The sequence below is a fragment of the Lissotriton vulgaris genome, chromosome 9 (genome assembly GCF_964263255.1).
Source record: "Lissotriton vulgaris chromosome 9, aLisVul1.2, whole genome shotgun sequence".
In the NCBI taxonomy this organism is placed as follows: Eukaryota; Metazoa; Chordata; class Amphibia; order Caudata; family Salamandridae; genus Lissotriton; species Lissotriton vulgaris.
The window spans coordinates 574583319-574610041 of record NC_141697.1 but is presented as its reverse complement, the minus strand read 5'-3'; the positions used below and the strand labels follow the sequence as shown (position 1 = coordinate 574610041).

General features: G+C 44.9%; 1 protein-coding gene across 3 annotated transcripts in view; it reads left to right on the top strand.

Moving 5' to 3' along the window:
* Window positions 1–25992, top strand: part of LOC147691857 (uncharacterized) — a 496690-nt gene extending 470698 nt beyond the window's left edge. For 2 of the 3 annotated variants that reach the window (XM_086938132.1, XM_086938131.1), the window contains exon 16: window positions 21975–25992. The gene's annotated coding sequence lies outside the window, so the exon portion shown is untranslated. The remainder of the gene's footprint in view (window positions 1–21974) is intronic. The other variant, XM_086938133.1, reaches the window with a different exon arrangement.
* The last annotated feature ends 731 nt before the right edge of the window (window positions 25993–26723 follow it).

Below are 26723 nucleotides of genomic sequence, written 5' to 3'. Positions count from 1 at the left end.
ATATAAAGAATACTTATTTTTATAAAACCTGTGTTGTGTCCATCTGTAGTGTTATCACTATATTACTGTGTATATTCACAAATGATTAACACACTGCCTCTGAGATAAGCCTGTCTGCTCGTGCCAAGCTACCAAGTGGGTGAGCAGGGGTTATTAAGGAGTGTAATCCCCTTATCCTGACTTAGAAGTAAGGATCCCTATTTGGACACAGGTGAATACCATTGCCAACTAGAGACCCCAGATCTAACAAGACTATTGTGACCCTCTGTCGCCCCCACGTCCCTGACACCCCTACGTAAGTCCCCTGGGGGTCTGTCCAGGTCCGAGTCACTGTAAAAGGTGGGGATTTTTTAATCAAAATAGCTCCCCCCCCCGGGAGCAGGCCGTGTACCCCGCATGTGCCAATACCTTATAGGCTCATCTCGCCAGGAACCAGCACTTAGTTCCTTTAAGGTGGGTCTCTTGGAGGAGGACTATATCTGGGTGTAATCGCTTAATATGTGCCGTCACCAGTCCTCTTTTAATTTTGTCCCCTAGACCATTTACGTTCCACGTGAGAACCTTATAGGGGCCGCTCACTAATCTATCCTCGGGGGTTCCGTGCACCGTCATGGAGGCCATGGGGTGGCATGTGTCCGGTTCATCCCTAGCGGAGGGTGGATGGAATGTGCGCCGACCAGTGCAAACCTGCAGTCAGTGTGCCGAGCAAACATTAAACAAAACATAACCCAAAACATTCCCAACCAGAAAACAAGTGCAGCCCCCTTTCCCTCTCCCCCCACCTCCCATGACTCATCCCCAGCAATATGTCGGGGTAGTCTTTAGGGCAGGCCCTCCTGTGCCCAACTTACGCCACAAGCGTAAAACTCCTGCAGCTGTCCCAGAACCATCAAGACAGAGTCCAGAAAATAGAAGGCCAAAGACGTCAATGGAAGAGAGAAAAGGAAGAAAAGTAGGAAAAGAGTCAAGATCAGCTGAGAAAGATCAGAAAGGAGATAGCGTGCGTGTCCAGTTTGTCAGCTCCAGCATATTAGTTCGAACCACGGTTGTCCCCGCAGGCCCCTGTTCAGGAGTTGGAATCCGGGGGTTCAGTCTGGAATGCCCCCGCCTCAGTCCTTGCCTGCTCCATCGCCAGTACTTCAGCCGCCAAGGGGTGCATCGAGGGGCCTACCACCTCCTCTCCTCCGGAGGTAGAGTGTCCGCTTTCAGTCCCATCGTCATTCTCAGTGTCGTTTCCCCTCTGAAGTCGTCTGGAGGGTCGGAGAGCATGAGCGCCCAACGAGAGCCGGAAGTCGAGAGATCCACCCGTGCGTCGTCTTCGTCTGCCTGTGCCCCTCTGGGCATATGGGGTGACCTCCAAGATGCGACCCTTTCGTAGCTGCCGGGGCCGAAGCGAGCGTTGCGTTTGCAGGGTCGGTTACCAGCACCACAGGAGGGTGCCCCATCGCCCGTCTGTGTTTCCAGGCACCCCAGAGGGGGACGCTCCTCCAGCCATTGCCAAGCCTCCCCCGGGGTCTGGAAGAAGTGGGATTGGCCCAGGAAGAGAACCTTCAGTTTCGCGGGGAAGAGCAACATATATTGTATCTTGCGTTCTCGCAGTTTAGCTTTCACGGAGTCAGAAGTGCGCCTTTGTTTTTGTACTTCTCTATTGTAGTCCGGAAAGATGGTTATGCGGGTATTTTCGTATCGGATCTCCCCTAGTTTTAGGGTCTCTCTAAGTATCATATCTCTATCTAGGAAATTCTAGAAGCGTGCTGTTACGGGCCATGGCTGGCCCCCGCAGGTGGTCGGGCCAGCAGTGCTCGGTGGGCTCTTTCTATGACAAAACTAGAGGAGAACTTGTCCCGCCGAGAAGGTGTGCAGCAGCCAGGTATAGAGAAATTCGGGTACATTTGTCCCTTCAATTCCTTCTCTAAAGCCCACAAAGCGGAGATTATTCCGTCGCGCTCTGTTTTCCGCGTCGTCCGCCCGCCATAGAAGGTCCCTATGAGGGGATTGAAGTTCCTGCATGCCCTTGCTGAGGTTGTGTACTGAGTCTTCCGTCTCTCCTAGCCGCATCTCTGCCTCTGTGACCCTTTCAGCCAAGTTCCTAAGGTCTTGACGCAAGAGCGCTACCTCCGACCCAACAGCGCCAATCTGTCCTTCTAGCACCGTCCTGGGTGCCTGGATTGCTTGGAGGAGGGTATCCGTGTCCTAACGGGCTCCCGGGCGTTCCTCCTGCGGGGGGGCCACGACCTTCGTATACTGGTCCATCTTGCCCTGGCCCTGTTTCGGATCTCTGTCTCTCCCCATGTCGAGTTCGTACAGTTTCAGGTGTTAGACCGCCTCCACAGTCCCGTGGTCATAATCCAAGTCACCCCTTGTCTGCCATGCGCGTGATGCTTGCCAATCGTGCCCGTAAGCGGGTACCTTCACAGGGACGGAGCACCGCAGGAGGGGGGGGGGGGCGGTCAAATTCAGGCAAATAGTCAAGTACGAGGGGGAAGGGGAGAAGATGGCCAGCTCGGCGCTATAATCATCCACCAGGCGTCACCTTATTAACTCGGGGGACCACTCGTCCGCCCCTCCTCAGGCAAAAGGGCCCTGCCGCAGTCTCTCCAGTCACCCGCAGGCGTCACGTTCTGGAGTGAACTCCTCCTCCCCTCCTGGTGGCAATATCCCCGGCACCTTCTCTCTCAGGTAGTAAAACTATCCTTAGCAAACAAAGGTTGTGCCACTCGCCTAGGGGCCCCCACCCTGCTTACAACGCTAGGCCCGGCAGGGATGCCATCTTCAATATGTCTGATCACAACGCGAAAGGACGCCCGTTCTTTTTCTTCTCGGTGCGGAGCTTGGACTTTTGAACTGACCCCCTCGGAGGGTCATTAAAAAACAAAAAGCTATAAGAGAAGACCTGCAAAGTATTTATTAAACTCATACATTAGCAGTTTATTATGTTCCTTTTTGGCCTCACTAGTGCCCCTTCAGTGGCACCAAGGTGATTTTGGTGGTTGCAGCACACCTGCGGAGGTCAAGGGTTCCTGTCTTCCCCTACCTCAATGATTGGCTGTTGATCAAGGTCTTGCCCCAGGCAGTCATCTCCCACTTCCAGACTATGGCATACCCTCTGCATTTTCTGAGGGTTTTCTATAAACGTACCAGAGTCACACCTGACTCCCACTCAGGAGCTCCCTTTCAACGGGTTGTTCTGAATACAGTCTAGTTTCAGACCTATCTTCAGTAACAGCGGGTCTAGGATATTCAGGCTATGATTACGATGTTTCAGCTTAAATCCTGGATTTTGGTGATACGGACACTGAGACTGCTAGGCCTCATTACCAACTGCTTGTGACTCATGACAGGGTTATGCAGTGGGACCTGAAGTCCAAGTGGGCGCAGCATCAGGGGAATCTCCCGACCTAGTCTAAGTATCGGAGGAAACTGCTAAGACCTGCAGTGGTGGCTGACAAATTGTGATTGGGTCAGCGGCAGACCTCTCTCCCTTTCCCACCCAGAGATGATTGCAGTAACAGATGCGTCACTCCTGGGCTGGCGCAACCATCTGTGTGAGTTTGAGATCGGAGGACTCTGGTTTCTGGAGCTGAGAGCAATCTCACTAGCACTGAAAGCCTCTTACTTCCCTCAAAGGAAGGCTGGTTCAAGTGTTAAGGGACAATACCACCTCCATATGGTAGTGCAACAACTAGGGCAGGGTGGGGCTGTGGACCACGTGTCAAAAGGTTCTGCTCCTCTGGACATGGCTGAAACATCAAGGCATTTCCCAGGTGGTTCACCATTTGTGTGGCTCTTGAAATACCAGATCGGACAATGCCTAGTAAATCACGAATGGTAGCTCCATCCTGAGGTGGTACAAGGTCTCTTCAGAGATTGGGATAACCTTGATGCAATCTATTTACCACCACCAAGAATGCACAATGTCAGCACTGTCCTTCTGAGACGTCTTTCATCTCGAGTGGAGCTCAGGTCTCCTTTACACCTTAACTCTCGACAAGAGTTCTCAGGAAGATCAGGAACAACCAGTCTCAAGTTATTTTTGTGGTCCTGGATTGGACACAAAGAGTATGGTATCCAAACTAATGAGCATGAGCCTTGGTTATCCAATCAGGCTGCCCCTTGGGAGGATTTAATGTCAAAGCAACAGGGCAGGGACTTGCACCTGAACCTGCACACGCTCCGCCTTCATGCATGGAGAGTGAGCGGTGGCAGTTGACAGTTTTCGACTTCCCTACTGAAGTTTGTGATGTCATTCTGGCAGCCAGTTGTCCCTCAAAGAAAAATGTATAAACTTGTTATTGAGACAGATTTATGACATGGTTTACTACCAAAAAGGTCGATCCTCTTTCTGCACCTCTGTCAGAAGTTTTGTTATTTGTTCTTTCGTTAGCCTGACAAGGCTTTGCTTTGGAGATAGTAAAGGGTATTTCTGGCCATATTGGCATTCTTGAGGTTGCCAGATCAGCCCTCCTTGCAAAGTTACCTGTTGTGACTCGATTTTTAAAAGATCTACAGCATCAGCTCCCTCTAAAACCCTTCGTCATACTCCAATGAGTTTTTATCCGGTTTTAACATTCTTGATGTGATCACCCTTTGAGCCTCTCCACAAGTGCCCTTTACGACTTTTGAACATAAAAACTGCATTTCAAGTGGTCATTACATCGGTGACACCGTTCCACGTCGGCCAAACCATCACACTGCAGACTTTCTTTGCTCCGCCTCTCTCTTCCAAAGAAGAGGAGAGACTATTGCCTGGGCCCAAAATGAGTGTTATAATTCAACAATGATCGTACTAAGGAACACTAGTTGGATAAAAGGGAAAAACTTTCTGAAAACGACCAGCCCACAATGGATTATACTTAGTTTTAAAAACTACTATGCACTGGTCATGAAGCAACCCCCTAAGGGCTTTTCTGCTCATTCCACCAGTCTAAACTGTGACCACTCTTTTAGCTTGCAGAGTCCCCTCCTGGACATCTCTCAGGATGTAACGTGTGGATCACTGCACAGGTTTACCAAGCACTACTGCCTGGACAGTCAGGTCCGTCATGACTGGCACTTTGCCAGTTTGGTCCACCTGGACTTTCTAGTCTAAATCTGTTTGTAGACCCTCCTCTGGAGTGGTATTGCTTGGGTATCTATTCTAAGGTAAAGAATCTGCAGCAAGAAGTCTCCATCAGATGAGCAAGTTACTTATCTACTTTAACTCTTTTTCTGGTAGAGATTATCTACCTGCATATATTTCTTACTGATCCTCCCCAATCTACAAAAAGATTTCTCATCATAGGGTAACCCTTATGAGGTCCTTAGTTTCTGCACACTGTTACATCAGCTGCCATCATGGCGCCTTTCTTCTGGAATAGAAAGTTTGCAAAAAGTGACTGATGTCAGTGTGCTGGGGTGGCGCCTCTATAGGCACCACGGATGTCACTTTCGGTGCGGCTGATGCAGAGCTAAACAATGGCACCTACTGGCACTCGGAGGAACTGCTTGAAAAGTTTCCAGATCTAGGTACTGCTCGAAACGTTTCTGGGTCTAGTCTGACACCTGAAGATTATTCTAAGGTAAGAAATCTGTAGCTATATAGAAGTATGTTTGCAGAATGAATAATGAGGAAATCATGAGCTGAAGCTGTCACACTCTTTGTCCTTATTTTTATTTTAGTCAGAGTCACTGGTTCTTCTGACAATTGCTTTTGCAAGTGTTGTTTAATTGTGAGCTCCAGCTTCTGGTGGCTTGGCTGTGTTCAGAAAGGCAATCCAGTGACTCAATGTTGGAATGTAGTTCGAACGTTCCGTTTGTACATAACTGTACTCAACTCTTCATAGTTATAGTGTAAGATAGTCACCAATGGAATATTAATATATTATGTTTTTTTGTACACTGAAATGTATGTTTATAATAACTCATAGTGGAGGCAGGGTACTGTCTGCTGACTTGGCAGTGGGAGCATAGCAGTTTGATTGCAGGTGATTAGTAGAGCAGGGAAACTAGAATTCTATGTCCGGACTGGAGACGAGGATTAGGCTGTACTCTCTTTGCTTTATTTTAACATAGCAGCCATGTAAAACCACATAAAGAACTACTTTCCCCATGAACCATCAGGAAAATAGAAGAGAAAAAGAACAACATCAATAGTCCAATGATAATGTCCCAAACAGCAACACACTCCTTCCTTGCTAGTGATTCCACCTCTTTCTTCTCCCCTCTCTGCTGCCAGCAAGGTTCAGATGCCAGAGTCTCTCATCGGACCTGACCCTTTTATATGCGTTATTGAGTATTTTTTCGTGTTTTTTGCCTTTACTGTGTTTTCACTTTACAGGGTTAGCTCACAGGAGCTTCATTGCTAGCAGGCTAGGGGTGCGGGGTAATCCCCGCCAACCGCCAGAGGGCCCTAAGTTGTCTCATCGAGATGCGCTCCTCTGCAGATCTGTGATCGGATCACGCATTATCACTGGTGATGATCGCGGTGTCTGCTACCGATTGCGGAGCATCTGCATAAACCGCTGTGGCCTGGAGTGTTACGTCCTATATCTGCAGGGTCTGTACTCGAAGTCTTTTTACCAGTATTGTTTATGCCCATTAGGGTCAGTATCTGGCACCTTTAAGTAACAAGATGAGGCGCTTGTTATTGGGACACTCACCCAGGCCCTGCCCAGTTAATTGAATAGGGCATTGTGTCCCCGGGGGACAAAAAACTCCTCAGAGCTTCGGCATACATACCTGACTGCACTGGTAACCCCAGCGCCCACATCCCTGCAATGCAGGATGAGGCAGTCTCTTTTGTAGAGGAAGAGTAGGTCCAGTATTTTCCCCTGAGCAATGAGTTTTGTGACGCGGCAACAAGTTTATTCACAAGATGGTTTCCTTTGCCCTGGCTTCCTATGAGCCGGATTTACAGCAGTGGATGGACATCTACCAATGGACCCATTTTCTCGAGGGAGGATCTTGCCAGCCCACAGGCCACATGATCTCCGGGGCAGCCAGGTGTGGGTTCAGGTAAGGCCAAGTGTAAACTACTGATTTGGGTGCCTTCAATAGGTTTAAGTGGGCCTTCCTGGCACGTGATGCCCTCCAGTCGATTGAAACACCACCGGAGGTCCCCCAGGAGAGTCAAATTCTGGACTTGCCTTCCCCTTTGGCAAACTTTGATATGGGTGACTCTCCGGCAGATTCGGATGCTAAGGGAGAGCGCTCACGTCACACTTTCAGATAAAGGCCAACCTTCATGTTATAAAACCATTCAAGAAACTACTGTATTTAAATGAAGACTAGAAAGCCAAATCACTTCCTTAACCCCTTCGATGCTCATGACGAGCTCAGCTCTTTATGAGTTATACCTCTCGTGTGCTCATGACGAGCTAAGCTCGTCATGACCACACCCGTTTTTATTATGGCCCAGCGCAGGAGAAGGATATCATCAGCAGGGATGGTGTTAATAGAACTTTTTTCACCTTCTCCTCAGGAATACTAGAGGATGGCTTCGTGACTGATGCCGGAGCAAAAGGTGGTGTATTTGAAGGCTCAGAAGCAGCTCTTTTTGATTCTTTCTCTTTTAAACTGAGTCCTTTATTCTCCTTTAATTTTTTCTGAGGAGATTTTGAAGGTCTACGCCCGGAAGACCCTTGGCTGGTCTTTTTTAGGGCCTTCTCAGGATGGTCTCCTGATGAATGAGCCTGAGGAGATCTTGATCTTTTCCGAGATCTCCTGGAAGAAGTGGAGGATTCCTGGTCACTATCACTAGAAACCACCTCCTTTCTGGCCTTGATCTTCTGAAGCCAAATCAGAAGGCGTCCTTCACGATCTCTAAGGGTCTTACTAGAGAAAGTGCGACATACCTTGCAATCCTTTGCTTGGTGGTCCGGGTAAAGACAATATATACAGTCTTCATGTGGGTCATCCGTGTAGAGTGTCTTTTTAGAGCAGGTGGCACAGGCTCTAAACAGACCCTTTTTCTCCTTTCCAGTCATTTTCAGGAATGTAGATGAGAAGTAGATTATAATTTCTCTAATCCAGAAGAAATAGCCTGAATATGAACCTTCTACAAAGTTAGAAATCCAGATTTTGAGCAGAGCTCAAAGGAGACTCCCTAGCACAACGTGCAGGTAGAAAATCTGAGGGGCAAGAGGTTCTCTCAGGAGGGTTCTAGAGGGTGGGTACCTCTGATTGGCTAAGGGTAAAGTTTGGTCCTTTTTTACATAACGAAAGTTATGGGTTACAAAAGAAATATGGGCCTAGGCCTTTTTTACAGTTAGCTATATTGCTAACCATTACTTTTTTATGTACCGTAGACTCCCGTCTCAACGACGGGGAAATGATTCAGGTATGTGAATCTATGAAAGCTTCCAATACTGGAGAACTACAGTTACAGGCAAGTAACTTGTTTTCATCTGGCGTTGATCTGGCTTCACTGGTAGTTAGTAAGCTTTAAACCAGGATAATCCTCGCCTCCAGTCCTGATATAGAATAAAATTAATTCCTAGCTATTGTGAAGGAAAGTTTAATTTCCATTAAGGACACAGAGTTGAGGATTATTCTCACCCATGGGTCAGAGACCAATGAATCCCCCCTCACACCCCTGCTGCTGATAACCTTCATTGTGGTTTACCTTTTTTGCTTAACGGTGAGTAATACTATGTTATCAACATGGTTTTCAATTGTTGATTAAATGGGGTCATGAATGTCGAATTATTCATTATGGTTGTACATCTCTGTAATGTGTTGATATATACTGTAGAGAAACAGTTAATTTATACACGTTCATTTTTCAGATGATAAAGTCTCCAAATAAGATTAAGGGCCTGATTTAGATATCGGCAGACTGGTTACTCTGTCACAACTGGGATGGATATCCCGTCCGCTGAAATATAAATCCCATAATATCCTATGGGATTGAGATTTTGGCGGATGGGATATCCGTCACTGTTGTGATGGAGTAACCCATTGCCGATATTTAAATCAGGCTCTTGGAGTCCAGGATGAGCTGCTATTCACCGTATGAAGAAAGAGGGTGAATCGCTGGCAAGGAACGACTATGTTGCTGTTTGGGACATTATGATTGGACGATTGTTGTTGTCCTCTTTTTATCTTTTATTTTTCCGATGGTTCATAGGAAAAGTATGTGGTTTACAAGACTAGGAAAAGAATGTGGTTTACTAGACTGCTATGTTAAAATATAGCGGAGAAAATAACATAATCTTCGCCTTCATGTTCGTCAGAGATTTGATACTTTCCTTCATCATATCTAGAAACTTTTTTATTGCCACCTGTTATCCTGAAAGAAGTACCTACTGAACCTCTAAAATGTAAATAAAATCTGCCATCACCAGTTAATGGGCTCCTTCATTTCATATCAGTGTGTGTTGTGTGATCTTGTTTACATGTTTTGTGGCTGGAGATCATGTACAGTATGAAAGGTCGACCTCCCAGAGCAAACAATGTATGCGGTGTGTTCCTTTTTAAGTCTGTTCTGGTTTCCCTGGTGTGACACCTGTGAACCAGTAGCAGTTTTTGCACTGGTGTGCTTTCTACCTGAAATCTCCAATTAGCTCAGAGACCACCAGAGTCTATTGTCTTTGTGAGCTGGGAATGCCATTCCTCTTTGGTTGGTGAATTTTCAAATTTTGTGCCAGATGTTTTCTGAATTCTGAGCTACATCGTTTCAAATCGACTGAGTTGACCACATTTGTGATCATGACCATGGAGAAACTAGGAGAAAGAGCAGACATATAACACGTGGCATGCTTAGTGCCTTTCTGTCTTGCACCTAGATTCTTTGAGAAAACATTTTCCATTGTTAAGAAAGCCGAAGATTTTCAGAGCCTGAAGGACTTGTAATTTTTGACACATAGACAAGTTGCCCATGGGCCCAAATATTATTTGTATTTTGGCATGTTACCGGGTAAGTGCTACAAAAGTATGTAATATTTCAGTCCAGAATGAGCTGGCACCATTTTTTTTCTTGTTTATCTTCATTGTTAGTGTGCTACATAACATTTTTCTTTTGTAAATAAAGACCCATACTCTAACCTCAACCACAACAATTCTCTTTTAAAGATATAGCTCTGACGGTGCATTGGCCTTTCTTTAATCTTTTTGTCTGTGTCATAGACTAACCGAAATCGGAAAACTCTTCACCACCTAGTGTAAGTAAGCCTGGTCACCCGGAGCCTGGTCTCTTGGACATACAAAAACCTTGGGAGAGTGGAAGCCTTAATGATATCTTTTAATAATTAATAAAAAATACAATAGTATTCAAGACCCATGGATATCATTAGTAAACAAGTGGTACACAATAGAGATCTGCTCACTACCCATTGACTAACCCACCTGGAACCTGGAAAAATATGTAATTCTGGTTCACAGATCGAATATCGACCCCCAAAATATCCCCATACACAAATATTGAGTGATAAATATCCATGTCAAAAACATCGACATCCCATATTTATAATGGTAAGTACAAAAATATTGAGAGAAAAAATCGATGTAAAACATGTAGTTGGACAAAATATTCATTTTAATATATGTATTAAAAATAATATTAAATATATTAAATAATAAAATTAACTGAAAAATAAATTAGATTTAATATACATTTTAACAAATATAGCAAATACATTTCATGTAAAAATATAAACATACATATATAAAATAGGTATATATTTATGTACTTTAAAACAAATTATAAACTATTAATTTTTATTTATTTTATAATTGTATATATGAAAATATACAAATCCATACTAATATAATAAAGAGAGAGCCCAAACTTTTGAGGCGGGTAATCTCAGGAACCACAGCACCAATCACAACACCCAATACAGCGTTGGAAAGGGCAGTTGCAGCAGAAGGACATGGGCTATGCAGACGCCCACCATATACATTTAAAAGGTAAAAGAACCGTGCCAGCAAAGTAGTCCATTGTGGGCGTGTCTGTGTTGTGCTGTGGGCGTGTGCTGGGGGCGTGACTAACGCTGGGGGCGTGTGGTACGTCCCGCCCTTCATGCCATGTCTCATATCGTGTGCTAATCCCACCCTGCTCCCTTTAAATACCCCTGCACCCCATAATCATAACCCACCCATACTCCTTAAAATACCCCAACACCCTTAAACATGAACCCATCTTAACCCTATATATATATACCCTGTACCCCAAAACACAAACCTATCCCTAAACCCTAAAAATACCCCTGTACCCCATAACCCAAACCTAGCCCTGAACCCTATAAATACCCCTGTACCTCAAAACCCAAACCTACCCCTGAACCCTAAAAATACCCATGTACCCCAAAACCCAACCCTTGCCCTCAACCCTAAAAATACCACTGTACCCCAAAACCCAAACCTACCCCTGAACCCTAAAATACCCCTGTACCCCAAAACCCAAACCTAGCCCTGAACCCTTAAAATACCCCTGTACCCCAAAACCCAAACCTACCCCTGAACACTAAAAATACCCCTGTACCCCAAAACCCAAACCTAGCCCTGAACCCTAAAAGTAACCCTGTACCCCAAAACCCAAACCTACCCCTGAACCCTAAAATACCCCTGTACCCCAAAACCCAAACCTAGCCCTAAACACTAAAACTACCCCTATACCCCAAAACCCAAACCCAGCCCTGAACCCTAAAAATACCCCTGTACCCTAAAACCCATACCTATCCCTAAACCCTAAAACTACCCCTGTACCCCATAACCCAAAACTGTATCTGAATCCTTAAAATACCCAAACACCCCAAAACATATCCCTCAGTACCCCAAAACATATACACCTATACCCATACTTACCTTATCCAAGCATTGAAAAAAACATGCTTTTACCATTCATGCATTTACAACGAATTTCGTTGTAAATGTATGCATGGTAAAAGCATATAAAATGTAATGTCATGCGTTATAATGGCATTGGGGAGTCATGGGGCCTCATTTATGAAAAGTGACGCATCGCTGCATGAAAACAGCGATGCGTCACTTTTCACTGCGCCCTCCTTGCACCACCAAGGATGTGTCATATTTACAGTATGACGCATCATTGCGCAAGGAGTTACAGATACGTCAGTATTTCTGATGTATCTGTATGGCGCAAAAGTGGCGCATTGCTGGAGTGTGTCACAAAAGTGACGCAACTCCAGCAATGTCACCTTTCACATGGGGCAAGCCCCACGTGAAAGGGCCTGCGTCAGTCTTACGCCTGCTGTGAGGCAGGCGTAAGAAATTGACGCATTTGTGTCCTAGAAGTGGTGCAGTGAAATCACATAGATTTCACTGCGTCACTTCTACGACCCTTTCTTGCGTCAATACGCCCCCTTGCATACATTATACCTGGCGCAGGTATAATGTGGCGCAGGGGTTTACAAAGTGACACATCTACCTAGATGCGTCACTTTGTAAATATGGCGCAACAAGGCGCATTTTTTACGCCACTGGTGCGTCACAAAAAGTGACGCACCAGCGGCGTAAAAGTGAAGCATAGCCTCATAAATGAGGCCCTTGGTACTTTCTTAATGAAAGTATGTGGAGTGATGGTAAGCGGAAAGAAAGTTGCGGAATAATGGGTGTTTACCCTCCCCCGGTAAGTACATTGGTGGCACGGCGGCCCACATCTCCAGCAACATACTCATATTTTTTCACCACCCATTTGAAAAATGCACAGGTCTCTCTCATTGATGGCCTGCACCGACATACACTTTTAGACACACCTCCCGCCACAAGTTCTAGAATTGTGAACTTTAGAGCTGGGGAGCTGCGTTCAAATCTCAGCATCAGCTCAACATCCTGTGATTCCAGGCAAATCTCTTTGTCTCCCCGTGCCTACCACAAATGAATGTGTTCTTCTGTAATGTAAATTGTGCTCATGCCATGTTGTCGAGTTTGCTCTATATAATATTGCAAGGAAAAATAAAGTAGGGAAACTCGAGTTCACACACTACTGAACGCGCACTCTTAAGTGCATCAGCAGTGCACTGTGAATCGGAGCGTTTCACAGGTCTGTCACAGATAAGAAATGCTACCTAAACGAAATCCTACCAAACAATATACTACTGGCCGGCAGCAATTCATACCCGGACAACGTCGGGACGGGCTGCTAGTAAATATATATATATATATATATATATATATATATATATATATATATATATATATATATATATATATATATATATATATATATATATATATATATATATATATATATATTCAAAGTCAAAGTCAAAAAGGCTTTATTTCGATAAAAAGAATTACCATAAAAGCAGCACGTAAATCACACTACACAATTTGTAAGATCAGAAAAGCATGTAAAAAACATTCTCACAGATTGCAAAACAGTTCATTAAGAAACACTATGTGTTTTAAAAAGGAATTAAACAGTCAATTTGAGCCTTTTGGTGCGGATGGTCCAAGCCATGATAAAAATTTGGCTAAAACACAAGCATAGGTGGCACGGCTATCAGACGTTAATATCCTGATTGCAGTCACATGGCTCCTAGTACCCAGCTGCCGACATACATTTTTGAGCCAAACCCTTCTTGGATTTGCATACTCACTGCATTCGAACATAAAATGCGCCAATGTCTCTGGTTTGTTTAAGCACACTGGGCAAAGCTCTGTGGTTTGTTCACGTAGTTTCCAACTGGATGTAAAAGACTGAAGGGGAAGGGTTCCTGCTCTGAATTTGAAATATAAAGCCCTATCAAAGGGTTTTTCAATAATGTCAAGATACACTTCCCGCTTGGGTTGGTCTTTAAACTTCAGAAAATCCTCCGTAAGCCTACCCATAGTAGAACTAGTGTTTCTTTTTGAGGAGATCCAGTCCCAATATAATTTCTTGAGCGTAAGCTTCGGGGGTGAAGTTCTATTTGACCACGCTTCATTTAGGCCCAATTGGGATAGCAGCAACTTCATGTCTCTTAATATATATATATACACAAATAACATTAAATCTAATAAAAAAACATTATATTATAACTTAAAACATCAAACTATTTAAAAGTCATTAAACTTCAATTTTCCATTTCAGTGAGAGCAACAGTAGGCAAAGTGTTGGATAGCGGAGGGGTAAAAAAATACTATTCCCACTCCAGTGAGTGGAACATTAGGGAAAGTGTTGGATAGCGGAGGGGTAAAAATTACTATTTCCAATCCAGTCAGTGCAACAGTAGGGTAAGTGTTGGATAGTGTAGGGGTAAACATTACTATTCCCACTCCAGTGAGTGCAACAGTAGGGAAAGTGTTGGATAGCGGAGGGGTAAAAATTACTATTTCCACACCAGTGAGTGCAACAGTAGGGAAAGTGTTGGATAGCGAAGGGGTAGAAATACTATTCCCATGCCAGTTAGTGCAACACTAGGGAAAGTATTGGATAGCGGAGAGGTAAAAAATACTATTCCCACTCCAGTTGGTGCAACAATATGGAAAGTGTTGGATAGCGGAGGGGTAAAAATTACTATTTCCACACCAGTGAGTGCAACAATAGGGAAAGTGTTGGATAGCGTAGGAGTAAAAATTAATATTCCCACTCCAGTCAGTTAAAAATTAAAATCAAACAAAATATTACCCACACAAAATATTTTTAAAAAATTAAATAAAATGAAAAATATTTTCGAATATTTTGAAAAGGCTAAAAAATAGAAACGTGTTATAATGTTACATAGATATGACAAATTCCTGGAAATATTATTTTAAATACATTTAAAAATAATTTACAAACAAATAACTATTTTGAATTAGAAATTATTTATAAACAAAAACATTAATTATTACATAAATGTAATATTTCTTTTCCTACACTATAACACCGCACAATTCACAACACACAACTAAATGTTAAAAAAGTATCTCCATAATTAACTATCAATTAAAGAATTATTATTAATTAAATAAACAAATTAAAACAGATAAAAATGTATTTACTCCCCAAACGTTACCCCTATAAAACCAAAACGTACACACAAAAAAATAACAATTACCTTAATTAATTATCAATTGATGAATTAATATTAATGATCAAGTCATTATAAAGTAATTGAACATAAATTACTTTCCACCTGCTACCCCTATAAACCCCACAACCCACACCTAAAAATCATTACACCATTTCCATAATTAATTGTAAAATAAAAAATAATATCAATTAACAACTGCTTAATAATTAATTAAAAATAAATTACTTTCCACCCTTTACCACAACTCATATCTAAAATGAATTTTAATTATTAATTAATTAGCATTAATTAACAAATAATTATTATTTAATTAAAATAAATTACTTTCCACCCTTTACCCCATACACCCCACAATCCACTCCTAAAAATGACACAATTAACATAATTGATTACCAATTATTCAATTAATAATTAACAACTAATTAATAATTACTTAATAATAAATTAATTCCTACAATTAGTACTATAAAATCTAAATTAAATAAATATGAATACTTTTTTTTAAATCATTAATTTATGATAATTAAATTACTTACCATCCTTTACCCCTATAACCCCACAACCCTCTCCTAAAAACATAACACAATTACCATAATTAATTACCAATTAATTAATATTAATTAGCAATCAAACTGTATGCCACGCTCACTATTTGTATTTACTTTGCAGGGTTTTGCCCGTATGGTACTTTGGAAAATAAACAATAATTTTTTGTTAAAAAAAAATATTAGTCAATAACCAATTATTAATTAATTTATAATAAATTACTTCCCACAATTAGCACTATAAAATCTAAATAAATAAATATTACTAAATAATCATTAATTTATTATAATTACATTACTTCCCACCCTATTCCCCTATAAACCCACAATGCGATACAGAACTAAAAAGTGCAAAATATAATTCAAAAAATTGTTAACTACTAAAAATGTAACACATATATTAAAAAACGAAATCAATGCTTATACAAAAAAATAGATCACATGCATTTAAAATACAAACTTAGGGCCATATGTATGAACACATTTTGCCATAGGCACAGAATGGGTAAAACCCTTTGATACATCTGGTCCTACAATTCATAACACTTATGAAAAAAATCGATATTTTAAACGACTATATTTTAGCAAACCATATTAATGACTTCGATATTTTTAAAAGCTATATTTCCTACCTTAAAGTTGATACTCTTGACCACGATATTCTTGCTGTCGATATTTCTGTATCACGATATTTCCAACTCGATATTTGTGTAAGTCGACATTTCCAAGTTGATAATCTGTCTATATACCGGAATATCCTGCATTATATTTTTTGTTTAAAAAAAAAAAAACAAAGAACAGTACTTTACACTTCACACCCCTGACATCTTTTGGTCTAAATCAGTACTCCCTGCAGCATTTGCTTGGAGCTTGAGAATGGACACTGAAAGACATGAAATTCAGCTCTGTAGCTGGCTTGTGTTAGAGGCTCAGAATACCAACGCCAATTCTGATACACCCTGCAAAGACAACCCAAACATACCAAATTCACATGGTCTCAAGGTCCACCACTCTTGTGGACCTCCTCCACAGGGAACACACTCAATCAATCAATCAATCACAGCATTTATATAGCGCACTACTCACCCGGAGGGTCTCAAGGCGCTGGGGGAGGGGGGTCCGCTACTGCTCGAACAGCCAGGTCTTGAGCTGCTTCCTGAAGGCGAGGTGGTCCTGGGTCAGGCGGAGGTGGGTCGGGAGGGAGTTTCACGTTTTGGCGGCCAGGTAGGAGAAGGACCTTCCTCCTGTGGTGGCTCTTCGGATCCGGGGGACGGCGGCGAGGGCGTGGTCGGTCGATCGAAGTTGGCGTGTGGGAGCGTAGAAGTTGAGGCGGCTGTTGAGGTATCCTGGGCCTTGGTTGTGTAGGGCCTTGTGTGCTTGGGTGAGGAGACGGAAGGTGATTCTCTTGTTGACCGGGAGCCAGTGCAGATCTCTCAGGTGTCCGGAGATGTGGCTGCGGCGGGGGATGTCCAGGATGAGTCGTGCTGAGGCGTTCTGGATCCGCTGGAGTCTCTTCTGGAGTTTGGCGGTGGTTCCGGCGTAGAGAGAGTTTCCATAGTCCAGACGGCTGGTGACGAGGGCCTGGGTGACCGTCTTCCTAGTCTCGGTGGGGATCCACCGGAAGATCTTGCGTAGCATGCGCAGGATGTTGAAGCATGACGAGGAGACGGCGTTGACTTGTCTGGTCATGGAGAGGGAGGAGTCCAGGATGAAGCCCAGGTTGCGTGCGTGGTCTGTTGGTTTGGGTGCGCTGCCCAGGGCGGGGGGCCACCAGGAGTCGTCCCAGGCGGAGGGTGAAGATCCCAGGATGAGGACTTCCGTCTTGTCTGAGTTCAGTTTCAGGCGGCTGCTCATCATCCACTTGGCTACGTCTGTCATCCCTTCGTGTAGGTTGGCTCTGGCGGTGGCGGGGTCGTTGGTGAGGGAGAGGATCAGCTGGGTGTCGTCGGCGTAGGAGATGATGTTGAGGTTGTGTTGGCGTGCGATGGCTGCGAGGGGGCTCATGTAGACGTTGAAGAGGGTTGGGCTGAGCGAGGAGCCTTGAGGAACGCCGCAGATGACTTCGGTGGCTTCTGATCTGAACGGGGGAAGGTGGACTCTCTGTGTCCTTCCGGCGAGGAACGAGGTGATCCATTCCAGTGCCTTCTCCTGGATTCTGACGTTGCTGAGTCGCTGCACTAGGGTTCGGTGGCAGACCGTGTCGAAGGCCGCAGAGAGGTCTAGAAGGATGAGGGCCGCTGTTTCTCCGTTGTCGAGCAGGGCTCGGATGTCATCGGTAGCTGCGATCAGGGCGGTCTCGGTGCTGTGGTTGGCCCGGAAGCCAGACTGCGAGAGGTCGAGGGATCCGTTCGTCTCGAGGAAGGCGGCCAGCTGCTTGTTGACGGTCTTCTCGATGACTTTTGCAGGAAACGGGAGCAGCGAGATGGGGCGGTAGTTCTTGAGGTCGGTGGGGTCGGCTGATGGCTTCTTTAGTAGAGCGCTGAGTTCAGCGTGCTTCCAGCTCTCCGGGAAGGTGGCGGTGTCGAAGGAGGTGTTGATGATGTCCCGCAGGTGGGGTGCGATGACAGCGTCGGCCTTGTTGAAGACGTGGTGAGGGCAAGGGTCGGTCGGAGAACCGGAGTGGATGGAGTTTATCGTGCGGACGGTGTCTTCGGTGCTGATCGGGGTCCAGGCGCGGAGGATGGTGGTGGGGGGCGGTGGTTCAGTCGTGGCGTGCGTCGGTTGAGGGCTGAAGCTGTTGTGTATGTTCGCGATCTTGTTGTGGAAGTAGGAGGCGAGGGAGTTGCAGAGGTCTTGCGATGGGGTGATGTCGTTGTTTCCGGCGTTGGGGTTGGAGAGCTCTTTAACGATGTTGAAGAGTTCCTTGCTGTTGTGGGCGTTGTTGTCCAGTCGTTCCTTGAAAGCAGTTTTCTTGGTGGCGTGGATCAGTTGGTGGTGTTTTCGGGTGGCGAGCTTGAGGGCAGTCATGTTGTTCGGTGTTGGGTCTCTGCGCCAGGCTTTCTCGAGGGCTCGGCAGTTCTTCTTGGAGCTCTTGAGTTCGTCGGTGAACCATGGGGCTTTCTTGCTGCCGGGTCTGCTAGCCCGCCTCGTCTGCGCAGACGGGCGGGCTCGTCTGCGCAGTTGCTGATCCACTTCGCGAGGTTGGTGGCCGCCTGGCTTGGGTTCGGTGCGCTGGTGGGAGGGTTCATGTTCAGGGAAGTTGCGAGCTGGTCGGCTGTGATCTTGTTCCAGCTTCTGCGTGCAACCTGTTGCTGGTGGTGGTGGATTGTGGTCCTTCTGAAGCTGAAGTGGACGCAGCTGTGGTCCGTCCAGTGGAGTCCGGTGGCGTGGCTGAAGGCGACGTCCTTGGTAGATGAGAAGACGGGGTCGAGTGTGTGTCCGGCGTAGTGGGTGGGGGTGGTCACCAGCTGCCTGAGACCGAGGTTGGCGAGGTTGTCCAGCAGGGTGGTGGTGTTGCGGTCGTTGTTGTTCTCCAGGTGGAAGTTGAGGTCCCCGAGGAGGATGTAGTCAGCGGAGGGGAGGGCGTGCGGGCTTATGAAGTCGGCGATGTCTTCGCTGAATTGGGTGCGTGGTCCCGTGGGTCTGAAGATGAGGGTGCCTCTGAGGGTGGTCTTGGGGTTGACGTGTATCTGGAAGTGCAGGTGTTCGGCGGGTGCGAGGGGTCGTCGGTGTTGGTCGTGATGCGGATGGTGTTCCTGTGGATGATGGCGATGCCTCCTCCTGTCTGGTTGACGCGGTCCCTCCGGATGATCTTGTAGCCGTCCGGGATGGCGATGGCGATGTCGGGTGCTGAGGAGGCGTTTATCCAGGTTTCCGTGAGGAAGGCGACGTCTGGGGCTGTCGAGCAGGTTCCAGAGCTCAACGGCGTGTCTGTGGACGGAGCGGGTGTTGAGCAGGATGCACTTGAGGTGGTTGCTGCTGGAGTTCGGCTTGGTCGGTGCTGGTGTTGTGCAGGTCCGAATGCAGGTGAACTTGCATGAGTGGCAGCAGAAGGGTCCGTGGGTGCGTCTCGGGGTGGCTCGATAACAGCCCGGGATTCTACCGGCATTGAGTGCGTAGAGTTCGGTTGCGTCGTAGGTCCGGCGGGTGGGCTGGTGTCTGCGGGTGCCAGGGGACCTGGCACTGTGCGCGGTCCAGGCGCGGACGGGCGCAGACGGGCTTACCTTTGGCGCACCTTCGGCGCTCAATCGGTGCTCCCGCTGCGCGCGTTTGCTTCGCGCGTCCGCTGCGCGGTCGCTCTGGGGGCACATTCTTTTCACACTTCATTTACTTAGTGGGCAAAGGTATGTTCAAAGCATTTCCTCACAGAGCCTCTTGCCCACGGGCAAACCCACAACCACATAGACGCCAACTAAATGGTGAGCGTGAGCTATATGAAATCAGGGTTGCATTGCATTAGATTTCAAGTTAAATGTTCACTTTTCCGTCATGGGTTTTTCCTGTGATTCATAACCATGGACTACCTTTCCCATATTCATTTATCCACCTAGGTGGGCCAGGGGGTACTCTACAGCAGAACACAAGAGAGTGACAGGTCAGTGGTTGGTGGAATTGTTGTTCAAATAGACACGGGGTGAATAGAACAGGCTTGCTTTCTTTGTGAATTTGTCATATTTCTTATGGATACTTCCAACCACAGATCCCTCACTTTAGAATAATCTCCAGGCTGGATCCAGAAATGTTTTGAGAAGTGCTCCCACGCAGCTAGGTGATGCTGTAAAGCTTAGCACCATAGCACCACGGAAGTGATGGTGAGGACTTGCTTGTGGACGTCAATCCCTGTCTTTCTGCGGCTTTGGACGCTGATCTGGAGCTCTTGCACCAAATTTTTAGGTTTACCAACAACTTCCATACTTTTTCACCGTGTGCTAGGCAACAATATTCCCATTAAACAAAAAGAACTCATTCTGTGTCTTGACTGCAGAAAGCAATTGTAAGTCATGAAGTGTGTCTTTCGTGTCTGGGCGCAAGATACAACTCTAAGGGCCTGAATAAGAGTTTGGTGGATAAGTTCTCCTTCACAAACTGCCGTATTAAAAGTGCCATTGGATATAATGCTCTTATAATACAGCAGACGGGATGTTTGTCACATTTGTGATGGAGTAACCTGTCTGCTGGGCTCTAAATCAGGCCCTAAGTCATGTGATAGGTGTGCACTTGTGCCCCCAGAGGTTATCAGGGACCGGAAGGTGAAGTTGTATGTCACCGAACACTAGAGAAAATTGTGGCATTCACTCAGGTCCTGCTCCCAAGTCGCAGATCAAATCTCTGTACGTGCCATGGATCAAAGGATCCTGGTCTTTAAGAGAGGCCAGCTCCACATCAATTTACTTTAACTGAAGGCCTTCCAGGCACCCATCAAGGGAAGGCTAGGTACTGGTTCTCATGAGTAACACACAACCATCTGGTAGTGCAACAAGGAGGGCAGAGATGGGTCTTAAATGCTGTGACAGGAGTCTTCGCCGCTCTGGAGGTAGCTTGGGCTCCATGGCATCTTTCTGATTGCCAAGCAGCCTGCCTGGTCCCCGAATACCAGGGCGGATGATAAACTGAGCAGGATTGCTCTGGCAGATCACGAGTGGAGCTTACATCCCCAAGTGGCACACAGTGTCTTCCAACAGTGGGGGGATCCATTGCTAGGTCTTTTTGCCACCATCGAGAATGTGTAGTGTCAACAACTTTGCGCATTGGAGCTTCCACGAGAGCACTCATCAGGAGAGGCATTCCAGCTGGAATGGAGTAAGAGACTCCTGAACGTCTTTCTGTCAATGTTGTCTCCTGCCTCAAATTCTGACAAAGATCAAAAACGACTGGGCCCAAGTCATCCTGGTAGACCAGAACAATACCATTGAAACGCGTCGACAGATTTGATGCCTAATCTGTGAAACGTGTTGGCACAGCAAATGAAATATTGGTAATCTATTGTGCAATATCTCAGATTAGATGTTAACACAGATAGGCTGTTTCATGGCAAAGTGAATTGTCTTGCGAATACTCTCATCCTTTTTCTATTTCTTTATTTGCTTTAACCCTATGTATCCCAGGAATGACTGATGAAACATTAATATTGTGGAATTGTTGATGAATCTGTTCCTAAACCAATGTAACAAAACGAGAATATTTTTTTATATGCATCGAATAATAATATTTTAAAAAGATTCATAAAGTATTTTTTATATGTACATGTTTTACGTAGTGGTACATTATATTTAGAGGAGTATACACATAGGTATACTCTCTCTGTTAATGTGAGAATACAGAGGTGTATGAATGGAAGTACCACGGTAATTAGTGGAAATATTATGTAAATTATAGAATGTTAAGTGGTTTGCCAAATGAAGAATTTATATTTTCTTAGTTGAATACGAAACCCTATTCCTTTGGTGAATAAAAGGTCCCTCTCATTATTATTTTTTTTCTCCCTAGATTGAATATCCACCAGAGGAGCCTTACCGAAGCAAGTAACTAGTTCTTTTCTTTGTGGTTTCAGGGCCGCTGGTGCCTTCCATTGTTAACAGATCTCGAGAAGGAGGACTGGTCAAGGGGAAACCTGCAGTAGGACCACCCGTTCCTGTCCAGGGCACATACCCTGCATCGCAAGACCATGTGTTACTAAAGCTGTCCTCACATGCTGTGAACTCCAGGTTACTCTGTGTCTGTGGAGGCTAAGGGTTTTGAGCATGGTTGTTCCAAGTTCAGCTGTAGGCTCAAAGCAACGGGTATGGGTACTCAGCTCGTTCCTCTCTACTTCAAACAGCTGCCTAAAGCACATGGGCATCCTTGTTTTGTGTCGGTTCTCTCTGAAACCTCCTGCAAACCACATAGGAGGCGGTGCGCCTCCTTCCAGACACCCCTAACGATCATCAAAGTCCTGACTGCCCCTCTGTGTGTGAGTTCAAGAGCGTCGTCTTAGGATCTGTGTCATAATAAAGCACTTATGAAGGAGGACTTGGCTAACCATAATGACAAAAATGCAGTTATTGGCATTTAATCTGTAGGTAGGAAGGACCAGTACTACTAGCGACACTACTCCTAACACCTACCCTTATCCTAACGATGACCCTTTGGCTGACCCTAGCCCTGACACCCTCCTTATCCCTAAACATAACCATAATGTTAGGCAGAATGTAACAGTGAGCCTAACACCAACCATGACGATAACACTAATCTTTATATGAACAGTAATGGGAACTCCTATCCTATACCTTACCCTAATCATAACCCTAATTTTAACCCTTACTGTCTCCCCAAGTGATAACCCTCTTTCCCTGACATAATTAATATAAACAGAATGCATAGTTGCACTTGTATTTAACGTTTTACCATTATTGTCTAAACTCAAACTGTGATATCCCATTTCTTCATTTTGTTGTTGGTATTTTTGTTCATTTTGACAAAATGCCTTGCACACAAGAAAAGGGTGGCCCTATAACAGCGTCTGTCTCTTGGGTTAGCGGAGTATCAGAGGGCTGTTGTTGGTTACAGATGTTAATGTTTGGGGCGGCGCAGACCTGTGGCTCGGGCACCTCCAGTTAATAAAGTTGACTTCCATACCTCTCTCTGATAGATGCTGAGACAGGCTGCTGACGGTGCGCGCTCGCACTCTCCTCTCACTCCGTTCACGGGGCTCCGGACCTGCATTAGCCTCCTGATGACGAGGGCGCCCCCCGGGGGCCAGCCACAGTACGGACAGCTGACTTGTCTGCTTTACTCTAATGTGCACTTAGGGTCCCAGAGATGGGACCCGGCCTGTTCCGGGAGCTCGGCTCCGCGTCAGCGCGCCCTGTCGTGGTTCATCAGGCCAAAGATGTTTGACAAGTGTACAGAGCTGAGCATACAGGAGTAGAGCCCTCTTGGGGAATTGGTGCTGATGGTGATTGAAGCAGGTAGGCGTCTTGGTTACAGATTGACACCAGTAATGAAGGACGTCTAGAAGCCTTATTTAGCCAGCATTAGTCTCTTTCGTAGATTCACAACCGTTAAAAAAATAGTTTCAGAGGGATTTATTGTTCCATGTAAGTGAATTATTCACAGCATCTAGTAGTTTCAGAGGGATTAATTGTTTTATGCCAGGGGAATTATTTTAACTCTCTACTAGTTTCAGAAGGATTTTTCTTTATCTTATGTCTAAGGATCTTTTCTAAGCATGTGACTGAGGTAGTGTCTAAAACTAGAGAACTGGTGTTACAAGTGGCAAATAAGTAAATAACTTTTCATAGGACTCTCCTCAGATTCATAAACCTCAAAATCCCTTTTTCTGCTCAGGAGAAGCTGCCAGATGGCAGCCTTGGGCGAATATTCTAGTTTTATGAATCTCAGGCTGGAGAACTATTGTCACAGATAAACCTCTATGAGGCTGGTCCTCACGGCTCCCCTACTCAACTTTCCTGTCTCTCAAAACTCGCATCCCCCGAACTGGTTAACACTTTTCTGCTTGTCTGTTACCATGTCACGTTTTCTCTTTACTGGCGCCAGCATTGAGCAGTGTTGCACAGGCTGACGTTTCTCTGAAACCTGGTACTGCGCCTTACGTCATGGACACTACATCTTGCAATAAAGTGTTTGTATTTTACCAACTCCGTATCCTTTTGTGGATTTTTCCGTGTGTGGCTGCAGCAGGACGGGGCTTCTTGCGTGCTTTTGAAAGCTACTCCCCAGCGGCGCCATTTTGTGCCCAAAAGTTCAGCGCTGACCCCAGAGGCGAGAGGTATGTGACTTGTTTCATCCGCCAAGGACAGTTTTGTAACTCTCTGCCCTCCACTTCGTCAACTTTTTAAGTAAGGTGACCAGGGATTGCCTTCTGGAAATGTGAAATCAGGTGCGTTACAGTTAGCGCCTGTTTCAGTTTCCCAATGGAAAACACATTACAAGTTGTTTTTCCCAGTTTTATCTGTAAAAATGTAAATGGAAAAACAGTTTGGAAAGTGTGCTTTAACCGTGCAATAAAACGAAAACCGCATGTTGTCCTCTATTACAACCATTGAGTAATAGCATGACCAGGATTCAGAATGCGGGTCCCAGCGGCAATTCTGTTCCTAGAACCTACCTCAGTATACAAGTGAGGCGGTCATTCATTCACTCTGATCATCATACTGTCATCATTTACGTAAATGTGCAAATGATAGCTGCTTGCGCCCAGGCCATGAGTCAACAGGGCCACCTTTAGTGCTGCTACCTCAAAGGATTTAATAAATAAAATGTCATCTTAATACTGCCTGACCCTAAAACTCCTTCATGGATGGTCATTTGCGAGTTCTTTGTAACAGGCCACACTCATGGTCTGAGGCTTTAAAAGTCGGGTGCGCCTCCCTGTAACCACTCTTAAAGAAGTGACTAAGGCCTCGAAATTATGTTTTGGCTTGTGGTTTGGTTGAAGCACATTCGAAACTGGAACAAAAGCCCCTAACAAATAACTCAAAATAAGGGAAGCAATTGAACGACATAGTCAAGGCAAGGCAGAACAGTACGGTGCAATAAATAGAAGAAACTTGTAGTTTCGGCAAATGTGGTTTTGTTTCCTTTAGTCGGAAAACCTTTTATACATTGCATGCTGCTGTTTCTTGCCACCCATGCTCTTATCCTAATTTGTAGTTTTGCTTTAAGTGGGATAACTGATGCACTGGTGTTACAGTAGAAGGTCGTGAAACCAACCAGAAGATGCATTGTACTTCAACATTTTTATGTCCTAGAAAGAAAATCCCATAATGAAGAAACATCTTGAGCCAATGCATTGTGAAAACTGGGTGCCTGACCCTTTGGTGAACAAACTTCATTAACAGAGTTAATCTGTACCCTCAAAGAGAAAGAATGACGTTTGTCTTGTAAGTGATGAACTTCAAAGGTGTACACAACTAAATATTGCATAGTAGACACATTTCAGAAAGGGTCAGTATTTCTGTTACATCTTTTTAGGAAGTCTGTGTGCTCACAAGTCTTAACTTTGTGAACAAAAAATGCTGTAAATTAACAAATCATCTTGACTAAAGTAAAATAAATGAACGTGCGTGGGTAATTAGAAAACAGCTCTGTGTGTTTTTGAAAAGCTATGGCATCCAAAGAGCAAGGCCTTCCTAAACAAAAATGCCCAAAACCAGCAATTACAATCCTGTTTTGCCAGCAAAGGTCATTCACCCAGCAACATCCCCTACCTCACTTACAAGCTACATATCATGCCACATCTAATGTCTTAGAAAAAGACTATGTAACGCCCCATCACGAAAACCAAATGGGAACACAAATTGGACAGCTTAACCATCCAAGAAATACCAGAGCCTTGATGAATAGCCCATTCAAGCAATGGCAACCCACGTAAAACACATGAAAGCAAATGGCTCAGGGGGCTGACCCAAATCACACAATGTCTCTGTGTACTTCCTATTGTACATTTTTTGATGAATTGAGAACTTGAGGCCTTCAAGGCAACTAAATGCGGTCTGTAGCCTAACCTAATAAAAATATGACAAATATAATAATCTCATGTGAAAACAAATAAAGTATTTTATTCACAAGTACTGGAGTAGATTTGGCACATGAAGTAGACATTAACAACAAGTGCATCTGTATGTGATTTGATGGGACATTATTACGATTTTACACCGTGTTTGTGTCACAATAATTATGCAAATCAGCGCCAAATCTTTTTTTACGATTTACTTTCAAGCATGAAACTTGTTTAGCGCTGGAAATAGCGTGAAAGTACAACGAAGCGGTTGCATTACTTAGCACCAAGGGAGCGTACTATGGGTAGTGCATGCACATTCCCATGCAACCACCCAAGGTTTCTGACGATAAACCCTATTTTCTAGATAAAGTAGACAGTGTTTTGCCTTGGAAAAGTGTGCTCTTTTGAAATAAGCGCAAAGAAGGAGAAATACTTTAATTTCTCACTCCTTTCCCGACTTGTACTACAAGTGCTGCACTTTACAGCACACTTTCAGAGAGGTTAAAGGGTTAAAGTTAGTCTAAGCATGGTATTTTGTACTGGAAAGCAACCCTACCAGTACAAAACCCATGCTGCACGCATGGAGACACCCTTGCACTATGGCACAAAGGTTTCTCTGTGGCACACGGCAGCTGATTTCTGTGCCGGTGTTAGGGAAAGGGGAGGAGAGTGCCATATTTCTGTGAATATGGCACTGTCCTCTCTCCTTTTCACGCAACACAGCATTTGTGTTAGCCTCACTGTGCTGCGTGAATAAGTGTTAACCCCTTCCGTGCTCATGACCAGCTCAGCTCGTCA